Raw genomic sequence first — 15,390 nt, forward strand, 5'->3', positions numbered from 1 at the left:
ATAAAATAAATCCTTAAAAAAAAAGAAACATAATCATCTGCTATTGTCTATCTCAGTAATTCTGTGTTGCCATTAGCAAAATTTCCCTAAATTTTATCTTTCTTTTCCATTTGAAGTTAATTTTGCATATTTTAGATCATCATTGAGTAGCAGTAATCTAACAGAAACATCCATGTCTTTTTATCAGCACATATCTTATACCCATCTTTTTCCAATAAACCTTCCTTCTCTCCTGCTTACAAGTAAGTGCTTATGTTCTTCTCTAAGACAAGCAATACTACTACATTTATTCTTTTTTTTTTCTTTAATGCATATTTGTTATTTACTATTAGTGTCTATTACATGGCCATCATGTAGCTCTATTCTAGTAGAACAACAGTTACAAATATATTTGCTTTCAATGGAGCTATTTGAGGGGCTGTGGAGAAAATGAACATAAAAATGATATTAGGTAGTCAATTGGAACATTATAACCCCAGCTCTTTTTACCTTTGTAAGGATATAACTCTCATATCTAAGTCTCTCATTTATGTAATCATAAGTTTTGATATCTATGGGATAATTTCTATTAGCAAATAAACACACTGTCATGTATCTCAACTTAAAAGGAAGTTTTTATATGCTCCTGTTCCCTTTTAGCAATTGCCACATTCCTCAGCCTTCCTGTAGAGAAAATCTCCACAAACCTGTTGCCTCTATTCACCTTCCCCCTTGTCATTTCTTTTCATTTCTTCTCTCCATGAATCTGTGAATAAGAATTCTTACCCATAGTGGCACCTTCAGTTGGCATTAGCAATAGCTGAATATGCATTCGTTTTCACAATACTGTCTTCACCTTGTTTCCTCTGTTCTCATCTTAGCTGCTTCTCAGTCTCACTAGCTAAGTACTTCTAAGTATGGCTCTGACCAGAAGCTGAAACTTCATTCCACCCCACTTCCCCTGGGAACTCATCCAGTTCCATGTTTAAATGCCCAGGGTATGAAGATGATACATTTAACCAGTTGCCTGTTTTTGATATCTTCACTATAATAATTAATAATAATAGTTAGTGGTAGTTGAGTAATCTTTTATGATACAGAAACTGTCTTAGAAAGAATAACATGAGTTAATACATATGATTTCCCAAGAACTCTTTTTAAAAATGATGAATTGAAGCACTAAATGCTTAATCTGCCCTTCATATTATATAGCTAATAATTTATTTATTAAAAGTTAAAGTTGAACAGTTTGATACCATCTGCCTATGCTCTTACTGACTAGGATATGTTTCTTCTGGCTGATTAACATCTGGCATTTCAGACTAGATATAGGAAGACATTTAGTTTAAATCATATCTGTTTCTAGTAGTGCAGTAAGCATATATGTTTATATGTAAGTATGAATAGCTTGTTGAAGATAAAATGATTAAAAATGAAGCAACAGCTGATTTCCAAGACAATCAACAAATGTACATGTTTCCTAAATAATATTTTGCCTGTTTTTTTTTTTCCTTTAGCTAAAAAGGTGATTATGCTGAGTGTTATTGTTAAGAAATCGGGAATGAAGAAAGAAAAAATGAATGCCAATGGTATAATTAGAAGACATATTTATAAATATGAGGGTGCAAAACCTGTTGTATAGGTAAATGAAATGACTTTTAAACATAGATCAGCAGTTGTCTTCAGCTTTTAGATGCATGAAATAGATGAACACTATAGTAGGCTAGAAGTATTTGGGCGGAATAAATGAACGTTGCTTGCTTCGCCTGACAGTTGTTATGAAGTTCATATAATGGGGAATGATATCACAACCGAAACTGTAATAGACTGTATCAATAACCGAAAGCAGCACAAATTGAGGAGAAACAACATGAAAAGGGAGAGTCACCAGTTCACTTAGTCAATAAAGATCGCAGCTTTCCCATCATGCTTGAATTGCTGTTATTCATCACACTGCCCACTTACAACAGACAGTGCTGTGTAGCTGGTGATTGATAATTATCCTGGGCATAAGGTCAGATCTTCCGTGAACCAGGAAGACTTAGCCCACATATTTGAGATCTCACATGTTGTCAGAATCCACAGTGCAATACATGCTCAAATAAGTTACTTCATTATTATTATTTAATATATTGAGAGAAAACAATTGAAGAACAATTTAGATTTCTTAGGTCACTTTTGAAATCCAGGTGAATTTATGACACATTGATCATGAACATAAAAGTTATTAGAAGCAATTGTTCTATAATAAAAATTGAGTGCACATAACACGGTTAGAGCACAAACATCTGTCACTCATGCAGGCATCATTCTGGAAACCCATCTAACTAACTCTATTTTCCTTTCTGATTGTATCAGGGTAGCTTGCGGCATGACAGTGATGTGAGTGACAGGCATCTGCCATGGCACACGTTGATGCATACAGAAGTTTTGTTTATAAGAATCATGCCTCCTTGAAAAATGTAAATTTTTAAATTGGTTTTTATTGAAAAGAGGTATATAAGGAAGTAGCATTGCTGGCTTCACTCCTTAAAAAGTCAAAGTTATTATAGTCTCCAGCTTTCATAAAAATTTTACTAACTTTTTAAATTGACTTTTTGGTTTTATAATGAAAAAGAACATGAATTATTTAAAAGCTCCAGACAGGTTTTCTTTAAAATATATATATTAGAACCATACAGTACAATGGCAAAGACAATGTTCGAGAAAAAACATAGCACTTGCTACATTTAAAAGAGGTTAACATCCTCACATCTACCTCTACAGAAGCAGCCAAAGTCATTTTCAAATTTTAAAGTTATACTGGTGGCAGGTTGATTGGATATCACATAGAACTATAGTAAGATATCTGTTATGGAATCCTTAGTGGGAATGTTAGCTTATTAGTTTTGGAAGGGGCATCTGAGCACATCTAGTTTGATCCTGGAGCATCCAGAGACATCCCCTCACGGTCATTCCAGTCAAATGGACTACAGCTTCGCTCAGACATTTGAGAGAAAATTTACAATTTTGAAGTAGACATAGGACACAGATTGAGAAGCTGCTTGAGATGCCAGCATCTCATATTAGAGTGCTTGGATTCAAGTCCTGACTCCTCTCCCAATTCTAACTACCTGCTAATTCCCACCTTGGGAGGCAGCAGGCAATGGGTCCCTGCCACCCATGTGAGAGACCAGATTATGTTCATAGTTACTGGCTCTGTCTTGACCCAATGAATCAGTGGAAGGGAGAAGTTTGTTAGTCTCTCTCGCTTGCTCATTTCTCTCTCTCTCTTCCTCTCTCTTTCTCTCTCTGTCTTGCCCATTCTTGTATCACTCTGCCTTTTAAACTTTTATATAAATAAATGTTTAAGATTTATTCATTTATTTGAAAGGCAAAGTTATATACAGAGAGAGAGGGAGAGACAGATCTTCCATCCCCTGGTTCACTCCACAAATGACCACAATGGCTAGAGCTGAGCCAGTCTGAAGCCAAGACCTAGGGGCTTCCTCAGGTCTCCCACATGGGTGCAGGGGCCTAAGCACCCTCTGCTGCCTTGCTAGGCACATCAGCTGAAAGCTAGATCAGAAGTGGAACAACGGGGACGCAAGCCTCAAACTGGCACGCACGTGGGATGCTGGTATCACAAGGGGGCGGTTTTACCCACCATGCTACAATGCTGGCCTCATGAATTTTTTCTTTAATTTTTTTAAAGGAAAGAAAAATGTATGACTTTGTAAGGCAATGCTCTGTTTCAGAAAACCTCCTGTTACAGAAAAGGTTTTTCAGTTTCAGACATTTATTTTCTCTTTACTTCCACAGAGAAGTCCTCTAAAGCTACATAGCACAGAAAACTACTTTATAACAGAGATGCTTAAAAATCTGTGTGATTGTGTGAAATATTATTTTGATATTGTAATGTGACTAGTTATTTAAATTGTTTATAGGAATAGCATAGAAAATACAAGTCAATAGCATTTTGGTAAAATAATTACAATGTCTTTATACACTGAAAACTATTTTTAATTTGAGTGGCAGAGAGACAAAATTTCCATATATTGATTTAGTTTCCAAATATCCACAACTGTCCCAGTGGCCAAGGCAGCTAGGAAGCAGAAGCCAGGAGCCAGGAATGCTATGCACATCTCCCAAATGGGTGGCAGGAACCTAAACACATGGACCCTCTCTGCTGATTTCCAGGGTCTGCATTAACAGGAAGGAGGCGTCAGGGGTCAGAGCCACAAACTGAACCCAAGGACTCCAGTGTGGAACACAGGCATCTTAACAGTGAGGCCAAACACTCGGCTCCTGAAATGTTTTTTATCAGAGCAAATCAGTTCTTCATTTTGTCAAGATTGCATGAAAGAAATGAAACCCAAGTGGGAAAAGATGCATGAGGATCTGGATTCCTGCACTTTCCTTTTGCTCCCAGCTGACCATATCTTCATCCTCTCACAATGCAGCAGATGTAATGGGTCATACATCAAACATTGTAAACAGCTTTTCACCGCTGGGAGGCTGTGTAGGCGAAACGTGGTCTCTTGACAATAAACTCATGCTTTCTCTTCAATTATACCAACCTGAACGTTGGCTTTATGTATTATGTGTTTATTTGTCAAGCAGTAAATTGATTTGTGAGGAGGAGAGAGAATTTTTTAAAAGGAGAAAAATACACACACTGACTTCAATAGACTTGGAGTGCTGTGTTATACTAAAGAAACAAAGATTTCATTGGCTTTTTGTTTGCTTTTTATTATTATTTTTTTTAATCTAGCACCCTCTAAGATAACCTGGTCCTCATGATTATTCTTTTCGTCTTTGGATATCTGGCATTCTCTGAGTCAAGTTCGTAATCAGAAGAATGTTCCCATGGATCACTGAAAATTCAGCTCGGAAAGGATAGGAATCTCGAATTTATTCCATCCATGTCATTTTAATGTTTATTAGGCTGAAAAGGCAGAAGTCTCTGTTCTGACTCAGAAGTCTATTGTTTGAACCACAAAGACAAAACAACCAGAGACTTCACTAAAAATTCTACTGTCATGTATTTCATAGCTTTTCATAGAGAAATCTTTACTATTTTTGGAAAGGCAAGTAAACTCTCTCTACTTTGAATTAGGAGGCAGGAGATCATAAGCAGAGAATAAGACCTAACAGTTCCTCTACAAAGCTTAAGTAATGAGAAATAGATATAGTATATATTTTTTAAGAAAAGCTCCTTTTTTGGCTTGTATTTGGGTGGAAGAAGAAAGCTTATCCTCCCAAATTTTGTAATTTCTGTTTCTCAAAGTATGTATAATTTTAAAATCAAGTCAGTCTTGAGGAGGAAGCATAAGGACAGCAGAAATAGCATAGGAATGCTTTTTTTTTTTTCCTGAAAGGAGGGAAGTTTTTCTTATAATCCAGTGGAAAACATGGAAACAAATTATTACAATTGAGTCAGAGAAAAAAATACAACCAAGATAGAAAAAATATAGAACTAAGTAAAAAAGCAAAATGACATATACAGGGTGCCAAGGATATGTACACAAAGCCCGATGTGTGAGAACCCTGGAAAGAAAATTAGTAAATTTGCCGTTGTTATAACAGGCTGCAGGGATGAAGATTTTTTTCTTTTGCTTTCTTACCATGTTCATGTTTATTATATAAAAACTCTAAGAGTACAGGGCATATAATGTTTACTTCCGTTTTTCATTTAGTTATACTGCCCACATCTTATAAAATATTGAGAGATACAAATCACAACCTGGACCAGAAGTACATTATGCCTGTGTCTTTATAAATCAGGATGAAAATGTAAGAAAAAGATAGAATTAGTTTAATTGCCAGTAAAAGAACCACATCCTCATAACCAAGAGGTAGATCACTTCATTGCTAGTTACTTTCAAGTCATTCCAGTTACCTATGAGGAAGTTGAATGTCTCTGCAAGAGAGCTGTGTGCCTTCTACTGGTTCAAAATGATGATGGGCAGTAGGGTGACTGCTCATTGTGGTTCACCAGTAATTAAGGGATTTAACAGCATAGAGTTTGCAGTGTTAAAATTGGAAAAGACAGCTAATAACCCCAAAGTATCCACACTTACAGAGGAACCCTAAACAGAACCCACAAAAACCCGTGGCAGGAGGAACTACAAATATTATTCCACCAGGTGAACACCAGATATCGTTGATCCTTCCCTTTTTTCATCCTTTTTTCATGAAGATGAAATAGGATGGAGATTACTAGCTGTGAAAAAACGGGAGCTACCCCCAAGATTGTGGGTTTTTTTTTTTTTTTTTGAAATCAGGAGTCTTCTAGGTAGTACTCCATTTAAAATAATAATTATTATCCCTCCATAATGATGGGATTTTTTGAAGAATAATAAATAGTGCATTCCTCCAGGCAGAGAGTTAATTAGGAGAAGTCTACAGCCAATATTCCCATTATGGTTTAGTTTGTGAGTTCAGAAGCAAAGACTTCTCCTCCAGACAAAGCATGAAAATAGGAGGAAAATGAAAACAGTGCAAAGGTTGAACTCAGTGAGAGATTTCAGTTACAGGAACATTGCATGCTATGTGGTGTACTAAGGATAGGCGCCAACAGGGAGAAGAAAATATTTTCATAGCAACAAAAGGATAAAAGGTAAAGCATATGCAAAGAAACTGTGGAAGAATAGAGTGGCTCCCATAACATTGGAGAGCTCAGGTAGGCAAGAGCTCTGGAAGAAAGACTATTCATAATAATTGTAGGAGAGTTAAGAGAGAATTAAACAAAAAGGAATAATCTAACACACTGTCAATGTAAACAGAGATCTGTAGTTCTGACATCTCTAATTTTTGGTATATGAAATAAGAATACCCAAGAAAACTTTAAATTAAAAAATGAAACACACCAAGACAATGGTTGTGTTGTAGTAGTAAATGCATGCTCTGTCATAGGTGATCTTTCACAATTCTATGAGCTACATGTCATCTATAAACTAATACTGCCAGAATGTTTATCTGCAATCTAGACCTTACCTCTAAGCTCCACACCAACCTCAAAACTGATATTCACCATAAAAAATATTGCTCAGTGTCCATCCCTGCAGGTCTGGGTCACTGCCTGTTCTTTAGCATCTTTAAAACTTCACATTCTGAAGACAAGAGCAGAAAGCAGAAAGCTAAACAGTTTCAAATGTAATATGCTTGAAATAAAACTTGATTTCTCTCATGCCCATCACCAGCTTTCTATCTGCTTCTTCTCTACTGTTTTCTATCTCTCTTAATGGTGCTTTCATCTACACACTTGATGCCAACGCCAAGGAGTCATCATTTGTCCCTTTCTCCCTAGGACTCAACATTCAATTTGTCATCAAGTCTCTTAGATTGTGTACAAAATATATCTGGGAATAAAATCTCTCTTCATCTCCACCTCTGTCCCCATCTCTCCTACTTTACCAACTGGTCAAGTCCACAGTCTGCAACAGTCAGGACTTGAGCAGGAAAGAGATGGTATTCTCAACTGAATTGAAGATATGATTTGCAAAGGTGTGGCCAGGGCTTAGGAAAAATAAAAAGGAATGGAGCTTTACTTCAGGTATAGGGACAAGGGGAGGGCTATACCGCTCCAGGCCTGGAGAGAGAAGCCAACTGATAGGCACTTTGGCCTTCCTTTGTAGGAAAAAGCCAGCACAAGAAATGCCATCAGGAAATTGCAAATATCCTACCTCTCTCTCCTACTTTTTTTTTTTTTTTGATTTAAGAAATTTTTTTTTAACTTTTATTTGATGAATATAAATTTCCAAAGTACAGCTTATGGAGTACAATGGCTTCCCCCTCATAACGTCCCTCCCACCCGCAACCCTCCCCTTATCCATTCCCTCTCCCCTTCCATTCACATCAAGATTTATTTTCGATTCTCTTTATATACAGAAGATCAGTTTAGCATACATTAAGTAAAGATTTCAACAGTTTGCTCCCACACAGAAACATAAAGTCAAAAATACTGTTTGAGTACTAGTTATAGCATTAAATCTCAATGTACAGCACGCTAAGTCCGATTTCCTACTGGTATCACTGTTAGCTAAATTCAATGGAAGTCCAAACACAAGGGAATCTATGCCAGCCAGTCTAACAGAGCACATATGAAACAGAGAATGGTGAGCACCAAATGGGGACATCAATAAATCATATGAATTTCTTTCCTCATTTCTTCTTGCCTCACTACAGTCAATTCATCATTCTTCAGATCAACTCAGCAAAATCTGCCTTAAATGTGCATGTACATTAGCCTGTCTTTGAACCATCATTCGTATTTTTGTCTTATCATCCATTGTGAATTCTTTTCAATTATGGTGACATGTAATTATCCAAAATCATTGTATAGATGTAAGGAATAAGGGATGGAAATGTGCATGTCTTAGTAATGGACAGTTTTGGGGCTGGCGCTATGACACAGTAGGTTAATCCTCTGCCTGCAGTGCTGGCATCCCATATGGGCACCGGTTCTAGTCCCGACTGCTCCTCTTCTGCTCCACTTCAGATCCAGCTCTCTGCTGTGGCCTGGGTAAGCAGTAGAAGATGGCTCATGTCCTTGGGCCCCTGCTCCAGCGTGGGAGACCAGGAAGAAGCTCCTGGCTCCTGGCTTCGGATCAGCGCAGCTCCGGCCATTGCGGCCATTTGGGGAGTGAACCAACAGAAGGAAGACCTTTCTCTCTGTCACTCCCTTTCTCTGTAAGTCTACCTCTCAAAGAAATAAATAAAATCTTTAAAAAAAGTCTAAAAACAATGGACGGTTTAATGTTCTTTCTCCCTCCACAAAAAAAGTACTCCAGATTCTAACAAGGTAAGGTTCCAATATGGCTCATTCACTGTAATATTATATTCAGTTGTAAAATATTTCACAATATATTTAACCATTTTACATTCGAGGGGGTAAAATGTCTTAGGATATGAGCATGTTGAACTCTTTCTAAGTAATACCAAATTATTTTTAATTTATTTTCTAATTAAAAGTTCCACCAGTGTCATATGAGCATGATGGGCAAAATAATGGTCCACCAAAGAGGTCTGCATGTTCATCCCTGTTACTCTATGTGGCAAAAATATCTTACAAATGTAAGGTAAAGACCTTGAGATCTGGAGAGTATCCTGGATTATCCAGTGAGTTCAATAAACAAGGGTCCTTAAGAGGAAGAAAGAAGAAGTATAATGTAGAGTGATTCGATGTAAAACGTATGTGACCTAAAGCTTCTAGTTGTATAGGTAACAATAAGGGCCGCATGCCAAGGATTCAGGCAACTCTAGCAGCTGAAAAAACATGAGGAATTACATTCTTCCTCGTGACATCTTAAAGGAAAGAATCCCTTTCAATGTTTAAATTTCAGGTTACTGAGACCAACGTTAGACTCCTAATGCAATACTAACTTGCTGTCATTTTAAGAGTGTAATAATTTGTTATCACAACAATGGAAAAGTAATACAGTGGACAAGTATTTCTGTTGTACTAAATCCTTTGCAACATTTGGGATTTTCAGTCAGCCAATTTGTATGGTGTGAAACCACTTCTCCTTGTGATATTATTCTGTATATATGAGTATATGTACATTGTTATTTATACTCTTATAATTTACTGCCATTTAACATGTTTTATATGTTAATTACCTTGTTGTTTGTGTTCTTTTTTAAAGATTTCTTTAGTTATTTGAAAGGCAGAGTAAGAGAGAGAGAGAGAGAGAATCTTCCTTCCGCTGGTTCACTACCCAAATGGCCACAACAGCCGGGTCTCTCCCAGGCCAAAGCCAGGAACCAGAAGCTCCATCTGTTCTCACGTGCGTGCAGGGGCCCTAGCACTTAGGCCTTCCTCTGCTGCTTTCCCAGGCACATTAGCACAGAGCTGGATCATATATTGAACATCTGGGATTTGAACTAGCATACATCTGGGATGTCAATGTCACAGGTGCTGACTTAACCTACTGTACCACAATGTTGGCCCCTATTGTTTATATTCTTTTTTTTTTCCCACTAGACTGTAAGATCTAGAAGGGCAAGTGTTTTTCCGTTATTCTGCTTATTGCTAAATGCCTTATACATATTGCATCTTCAATAGCTTTTTTATTGAATAAATTAATGAATAAATTTAGTCTGTTCCCCATATGCACTTCTTGAGTTTTGACTGAAAATTGCACATTTCCCACCAGGCGCAGGGTAAATTATGTTTCTCTAGAGAGGATTTATATTTTTCCTGCCAAGTGATTGAAGACACTTCTCAGTTTGAGATCACTGCAGCATAATCTCTCAGTGTCTTCAGATACGTATATTTTCAGATACTCTAAATAGACATATCTATGAAGATCTACTTCTTGTTATACATTTTCAAGTCCTTTTGCTGCATAACACCAAGATTCAAGTAGTTCATTATTTGTATGTGGGAGTAGAAAGGATGGCTGTTTCCTATACAGCAGAACATTGAGGATAGCATGAGGCTTATTAGGATAATACATTTTACAGTTATATTTTCCTAATAGTCACACTACTGTAAAGACTAGGGTTTTATCTTCTATCCTGTGTCCCTCAAACTCTTGAGAAACAAAATTTGAGTTCATCATTTAGAAAATGCTCTTAAGTCTAAGACCAGCCTTGGTATTGAATCATATACCAGGCTGGGTTCAAGATTTCCTTTAATCCCAAACAACAGTATTTTTCATTTTTTTGGTCAGTTCAACATATGGTCATACTTTTTAGGATATGATTTTCCCATTTTTTGTGATTTGTCTTCAAGTACATAAACCCTACTACCTGCTACCTGACATTTTACTAGTAGAAAGCTTTGAAATTCATAGTTTTTAAGTCTTCTACTAATACTTTAGCCATGAAAAGGTTACAGAGGTTTTCTGAGGTGGTACCATAGTGCAGACACTGTACAACTTTGTGAAATACAAAAGGGAAGAAAGCTTCGTTCAAAATTTTAGCCAAGAAAAATCTAAATCCTTTTAGCTGGTTAGTGGCATTGCCAGGGTCATAAGTTATTTTGCCAGTGCTCTCTCTCTCAGGCCTTCCCTCCATTGCTTCAATACTGCTTCAATAACTATAAATATTAAATTCAGTTACCTGGATCCCTGGTGATACACAGATAACTGTAAATGAATTATTAATTATATTAGTTCTAGCTTAGGACTAATTTAAAACACCAGCTAACAATGGCAAAGTATTATATTTGAAAAATATTACATATATTTTACTGTTTTATAAAATTAGTATTTCTAAGACCTATATTTTTATGCAAACAGTGACAATTTACATGTTGAAATGAACTGTAATGAGTGTTAATTCACACAAAAGATTTCTAAATAAATACCCAAAGCTGTAAAACTAAGGTAATTAACCATTCATCAGAATTTCTGACTACTAGTAGCTGGATTCTGATAACATATTTAATACCAAATATTTTACTTTAATATTTTGAATGAGACTATTATGGAAGAGAGCTGATTCAAAGTCATTTCTGTAGCAAAAGTAGCTGGTTGTGTACAGTGTGGAAATGTTTACTTTTGTCTAAAAGTTTATGTTCTAAAGGAATTTTTAAAAATTATTTTATTGAAAGTAAATTTATTGTAATTCATATATAAAATATTTAGGAACATAGTGATATTTTGCATCCTATCCTCCCACCTGCCCACATTCCTACAATTTCTCCTTCTTCCACTCTTATTCCATATCTTAATTTTTACAATGATCCACTTATAGTTTACTTTATATTCATAAGAGTAACTCTACACTAAGGGTTCAACAAATAATAAGAAAAAGCACTATTCCTTGAGCATAGAGATGTCAACTTTACTTCTCTGTATTACATTTTTGGTACTCTATTAATTACCATAGGTAAGAGAAAACATGTGGTCTTTGTCTTTTTGGGACTGGTTTATTTCACTAAGTATAATAGTTTCTAGTTGCATCCATTTTGTTGCAAGACAAGATTTCAATCTTTTTTAAGATTGTGTATATGCACCACATTCTTTATCCAGTCCTCAGTTGAAGGATATCTGAGTTGATTCCATATCTTAGCTATTGTGAATTGAGCTATAATAACATGGAGTATAGATAACTCTTTAATATGCTGATTTCTTTTCACTTGGGTAAACTCGCAGGAGCAGGATTGCTGGGTCCTATGGCAGATCTACTTTCAGCTCTCTGAGATATCTCCATACTGCCTTCCACAATGGCTGCACTAGTTTAGATTCTCATCAACAGTGGATTACAGTATCTTGTTCCCCTCATTCTATTTTTTTTTTTTTTTTTGGACAGGCAGAGTTAGATTGTTCCCCTCATTCTTGCCAGCATTTATTCGTTGATTTCTATATGAGAACCAATCTAACTGAGGTGAGGTGAAACTTCATTGTGGTTTTGATTTGCATTTCCCTGATGGCTAGTGATCTTGAGCATTTCTTCATGTGTCTGTTGGCCATTTGAAATTCCTCTCTTGAAAAATGCCTGTTCAAGTCCTTTGGCCATTTTTTAACTGGATTATTTTGCTGTTGCTGAGTTTCTTATGATCTTTATAGATTGTGAATATTAATACTTTATCAGTGGTATAGTTTGCAAATATTTTCTCCCATTCTGTTGCTTGCCTCTTCACTTTGCTGAGTGGAACTTAAATGTGTAATAAGCAGTTTGAAGATCTTCCACATCACTACTATTAAATAATAAACACAAATATTAGGTATCATTTTTAAGTTATTTCTTTTTTTTCTAAATGTCAATAATATTGTTTTGACAAATGTACCTAAAAGTATATATATTTTCTGAGGTCAACAAAATTTAGAAAATCAACTTTGAAAGCTATCTGGTTGTATTTTTCATAAATTTTATGAAATATTCACAGACTTTGTGTTTAAGTACATGATTTTGAGAGGTTTTTTTTCTGACGAAAAAACTTATATAAAATATTTACATTAAAATATTTTCCAAGTATTATGGAAATACCTAAATGAAGTATGACTACATTAATTCAGCAGAATATTTTATAAAAATATGTTATATGCTACACTTTATGACAATATAAAATGATTCAACAGAAAAATTGAAAAATATAAATTATAGAATCTAATCATATTGATTTATATATAGACTATTAGAATATATAGTGTCTAATGTCAATGTTGAAGTAAACTGATACAATGACAAAGCCTGAAAGTTAAAATTTTTTGTCTTTTATTAAAATTTTTAATTACTTTATTTTTAAGGTGTCCAAATTTCATGTACTTTATATGTACAGATTTAGGAGCATAGAGATACTTCCCACCCTACTGCCCATGCTTCCACCCTAGCTGTTTCTTCCTTTCAAATTTATAACACTTTGAAGGGACAGATGATATTTAAGGCTTAATTGAATTCTACATATGAGGCTTAGAAAAAAGAATACACATTGATTTTTGCCCAATCATTCATGCATTCCATATATATGTATGTAGTCCCATTTCTAAAGCCAAGTTTTATGGTTATATACACAAAAAAGTATGTTAACAAGTCCCCAATTCCCCAGTGAGCTTAAATTCTAGTGAGAAAGAAGGAACCAAATTATTAAAGACATAAAAACAATACAACCTATACTAAATATGATTATGGGGATATTTCTACTAGTTAATTCACTTAATCATTAAACCTGAGCTTTGGAGTCAACCATCTTTTTATGTTGGGAAAGTACCTAAATTTTCCAAATTTTGATCTCTTGATCTGGTAAATGTCATTATCAGATGTAGGTATGCACTAAATAAGAACTGACACCAAGGTATACATAGCTGCTCCCAAAATGACAATTTTCCTTCTGATTCTGGGACTATTTTTAGGGGATTAAAATATCTGGAATGAATGGCACATTTTCTTTCTTTTTTTTCTTTCATCCTCTCCTTCCTTTATTTGTTGCTTTCTTCTTCCTTTTTTTCTTCTTCTCTTTTTCTTAATGACACTTAAATTGAGATGATACTACCAAGCATTTTCTGAAGAAAATATAATATCTTTTTGTTTTCACTGATTGAAGGTTTTACATGGCCACTTCAGACTTCTTGAATATCAAAATCTAACAGTTTTAGGAATTCAGTGAAAATAAATCAGGAATAAATATATTAAATTTTTGAAACACAACAAGTATTTATAGTTAAGATTAAATATTAAGACAAAGAGGAGTTTCCAAAAATATGCTAAAATTTAACTTGTTACAAAAAAAGAAAAAAGAAAGATGAAGACAGGTGGCAAATAGTCAACCTTCTGAATATTATGCCAATGGAATCAATGTATTCATCCTTCAAAGGCAAGATCGATCTAAGACCTCTATTGCTTTCCACTCCTGGGTATTTTAAGGAACACTACACTAACAGTCAATAATTATAACAGATGTGTTTTAGCTGTCTTTTTCTTGCATTGATAAAATAACCCACACTCTTCTCTTAAGATGGCTCCCAATTGAATGAGAGTTTTAGAAAAGGGAAAAAAATAACATTTACCATATCATACATTAGAGGATTTCAACACTACCAGGAGTATTGTATTTCTACTGAATGAAAAGCATCTAAAATTAACATATCATTTCTTTAAAGAAGCTCTTTTGCCTTCAATCGACATAAATGACAAATTGTTCCTTGTAAGAGGATCTTAACATGTTTAAATTCATATTTTTCAAAACTGTATACTTTCTTTAGAGTTTTTTATATTCCATTGCAAATGCTCCATCATAAGCATAAATCATTTGTCCTGTTAAATGGGTGAGTAATCAATATGCATTTCTAAGTTTTCCAGTCTATATTTGCATTTTTATAGCTAGAGAAAAATAATACTGGTAGGAGAAAAGTACTCTGTGTTCTCACAGAAGCTATGAGTCATTTGCTCTCATACACTTATAAAGTCTCAATTATTTCTGAAAATAAAAGATGTAAATTTATGCATGATTACAAAACATGAATAAAACCAAATTCTTTTATATTTGGCTTTGCTCTTTATAATTTGAGGAACAAAGGACTTTACTTCCTGACAGATAAGCTGCACATAGAATGATGAACAAGACTTCAACAGGTTGAAGTGATAGCAAATGGAGCATCCTGGAAATGAAATAATTCTATAAATCTTTTATGATGTACAACACCAAAATTTTTCTTCTGTTGATGGCTAACCAAAACGCTTTTTATAACTGTTGCCACGAAAAATAGAGTTATAAAGTAGCTGAGTTTTGTCATTGGATTTCAAATAACTTTAAGTTAAGATTCCAAAAATTTCAATTTTGTTCCTGGCTATCTCATTAACTCATAAACATTTATGTTTTTACACAACTACTATTACCTTTCTGGACTTCAGTTATTCCATGTATAAAATGATGTAATTGTATTCAGCCATCTCTATGATGCCTTCCAGATTTCAAATTTAATACAGCTGTGATTCAAATCCTGAAGGCCAGAGTTCTAGTACTTAAACTTGTAGCTATGT

General features: G+C 34.9%; 1 long non-coding RNA gene across 22 annotated transcripts in view; it reads left to right on the plus strand.

Annotated features, from left to right (window-relative positions):
- The window catches only part of LOC103350144 (uncharacterized), a 95,030-nt gene that overhangs the window by 12,851 nt on the left and 66,789 nt on the right, over positions 1-15,390 (plus strand). For 7 of the 22 annotated variants that reach the window (XR_016237251.1, XR_016237248.1, XR_016237249.1 and 4 more), the window contains exons 3-4: positions 1,497-1,621; positions 8,462-8,652. The exons of 6 other annotated variants lie outside the window; for them this stretch is intronic. This is a non-coding gene — a long non-coding RNA (uncharacterized LOC103350144). Of the gene's footprint in view, positions 1-1,496; positions 1,622-4,158; positions 4,534-8,461; positions 8,653-15,390 lie in introns of those variants that run through there. 9 more of the 22 variants (XR_016237257.1, XR_016237255.1, XR_016237256.1 and 6 more) reach the window with 3 other exon arrangements.

This window comes from Oryctolagus cuniculus, chromosome 7 (assembly GCF_051225735.1).
Source record: "Oryctolagus cuniculus isolate XC-2025 breed Fujian yellow rabbit chromosome 7, ASM5122573v1, whole genome shotgun sequence".
NCBI lineage: Eukaryota > Metazoa > Chordata > Mammalia > Lagomorpha > Leporidae > Oryctolagus > Oryctolagus cuniculus.